Consider the following 3,047-nt stretch of genomic DNA (forward strand, 5'->3'; position numbering starts at 1 on the left):
TACCTTGTTATATGCATGCTTTATGCCTGAATTTTCACTATATAGAAGCACGTTTAACAGTCGCTTTCTCGGCTTATTTCAACGGTCAGCATTTTAGATCGTTAACTGGCCGCGTAACCGACCACCGTTCGCGATTATAGTTTATACCGTTAATTACATGATTTATCGCCGCCTCGTAAAGGAACGCGACTCCGCCTAGGCCGCTTGTTCATTAAAGTACCGACCCGCCGTGCGTTGCATGGAGTCGTAAGTGCACGACTTACGTAACAGCCAACCGAGATACGCGTTAAGTAACCCATTAAAGTTGAAATCTTCTCGCTTTTGTGACGTTTGTAATGGATATCATCGCGCGAGACTTGTTTCTAGGATCGATCGATCAGTGCGATAGTATTATTACCACGATTTTCGAAGAATAGAAATTTTTTTTGTTTATTTTTTTTTTTTTTTGTTTATTTAGCCCAAGATACAGTTTTAGATACATATTCACGATAAACGGTGAATTCGAAGAATAGAAATTAAACAGGAAAAAATGACAAAAAAATGTGGAACGCTTCACGATTTTGCGTGTCATCCTTGCGCAGGGGCCATGCTAATCTTCTCTGTATCGTTCCAATTTTAGTAAATGTACTGCCGAAGCAAGTACACTCGTACCTTTCATCAGTTCGTATATATACGAAGTGACCGGTAAAATGGCCACTAGCGAGAAACATTCATTTCGACCGAAGAACTTGTGCCACCTAGCGTCGATTTTTTCTTCCAACATGTGACGTCGATCATTTTGCCGCGATATTCGAATCCGTCGTAAGAACAAAATTTCATCTTTAAAGCATTATAAATTGTAATTTATATGTTTTTATCTATTTCTCGACAATATTTAATAAAAAGGTTCTCTTATGACAGCAGTAAATCACTCGATGCGTAGAATTATCGACTGACACGTGTTGCGCGTATCGAGCAAAAACAAGAGAATTGTAGAGACGTTTCGATTCGTTTCCTGGCGAGTGTATGGCACGTGACTTTTTATCGTGTAACCGATATGGCTCTAATAAATTTTGAAACACCTAATTTGTTACTTTCATCCCCTGTTATTTTTAACTTTAAATATTCCTCTTTCTAGATTCTAGACGATCGATTTTCTAGCTGACACCCATTCCAAGCAATGAAAATTACCTTCGTGAGGTATAATACGAGCTTTACGTCATATTATAAAATTATAACATTCTACAAAGCTCAGTAATGCTTTAAACGAAATACCTAAATCTTCCGCTGCAGCCTTTTAACTTTCTCAACAACGAAAATGTCATCGAAAGAAACATCGAACGCAGCAAAATGTACGTCAAAATTAAAATTGTATCGCGAAAAGTGGTCCTACATACAAATCAATCGGATCTGCATTTCTTCCGCCAGCTAACTTTCCAACCACCAACCGTTCCTATAACCTGACAGAAAATCGAAGCTTATCCCCGAAGAAAGTCAAGTCTGTTGGATGCAGAACGCGCGAGATCTCGTATCTGCATTTTATACCAACCGAGAATCCAACTTCGTTCATCGCGAAATCTTTTATGATTTCTTTTACGTTAAGAAGTCTGGGCTGTGACTGACAGGCGAATCGAGCCGCGACGAATAAATATCGCGAAAATATGCCGGAGAAATGCAAACAATTCGAGGCAGGCAGCAGAGGGTTCGGAACCTTTGTCGGAACCACGGAAGCGTAGTTCAGACCCTAGGGTTATTATTTTCTGTTTTATTGGTCGAGCAAATACACGCCGTAACGTGGCCGTAAAAAAAAAAAAAATGAAGCGAGCTTTCTTACTCGGCTAATCGACGAGGAAAGATAAATCGGTCGTAATTTGGAAATTTCACGGGAGTAGAAACGATCGGTGAAGAAATTGCCAAGCTCTTTCATTTGGTGCTCGCGTTTGGATAATCGGGTCAGACGGATCATTAACGCGTCCTTGCATTAAGTAGGCCCGTAAATTCGTCTCTGTACACAATGTGTCCCGGCGATCGGTCTAATTACCCGTTTCCAGGATAAACGCGAGTACGACGCGCCATCAACTCCTTCGTTTCGCGTTTTATCGTCGAAATCTGCATGTAAATCGATTCGACATCTGGGCTAGCTAGCGATGGAAACGAGCCAGCCGCGCTTTGGGTAAACGGAAGCGACGAAAACCGTCCGTCGGCGATCGTAAACGTATCAATGACCAACAGGGTTCCTCGTGGTTCTACGGTGAGATCATCGAGCGCTAGGGAAAATAATGGAGCACCGACGTGTACAAACAACAAAGCTGCTCCCTAACACTCGAATTTAAGTGATTTGCGTTTACTTTGCGGTCAATAATGGTTTAGGATTGTAAACGGTAGAGGAAAGGCAAACTGCGCGGTTAAGGATCCGGTAGCTGTGTTCTGGAATTGTATCGGACGACTGAGAGCGGCTTCGAAGAATTCTGGCGTAGGGTTTTATGCAAAAAATGGTAAAATAACGATCGTGAATATAAAGTGCTGAAAAGCATTGGAGGATCTCGGATCGTGGCAGCTGTCTGTGTGCTTCTGTGTGTATATTTTTGTTTAACGATTATATTAAACAGCTACATGGCGTAGTAAATCTAAATTACAATCCTTTCGTGGACAAACCTTACAGATCGAACCTCACAGTTTCCCGGAACAACTTTCTCTCTATCTCCATATATATTCTCATCGCTTTGTTTCCATTCCATGTTCTATCTATCTCCTTTCTTCTCTTACGTCTTTTTAACTAACCCTTCCCTCACACACAGTATAGTTACTGACTATTCTTAACTTCAACCCACACACACACACACTAGAATTATATTCAACTGGAACTATCCAAGCCTAATCCGATATTACACATCAGACTCGAACAATATACGCCACTGATATATATCAATATCGTTCGAGAGAGTCTATGAAATCAGCAATTTATAGATCCATCAACAAAGCCATGGAAATTCGAATTTTTCATGAATTCGGGTCCATCCATTGCCGCTCGATCGCCTCCACGATTGAACGATTCAAGCACCCATGAA

At 41.1% G+C, this 3,047-nt stretch overlaps 1 non-coding gene across 1 annotated transcript; it reads right to left on the minus strand.

The window, feature by feature from the left end:
• Positions 1 to 536: 536 nt before the first annotated feature.
• Positions 537 to 643, minus strand: LOC112212708. Its single transcript, XR_002946539.1, has one exon. It is a non-coding gene; the product is annotated as a U6 spliceosomal RNA (small nuclear RNA).
• Between the last annotated feature and the right edge of the window lie 2,404 nt (positions 644 to 3,047).

This window comes from Bombus impatiens, unplaced genomic scaffold (assembly GCF_000188095.3).
Source record: "Bombus impatiens unplaced genomic scaffold, BIMP_2.2 scf_0279, whole genome shotgun sequence".
Lineage (NCBI taxonomy): Eukaryota > Metazoa > Arthropoda > Insecta > Hymenoptera > Apidae > Bombus > Bombus impatiens.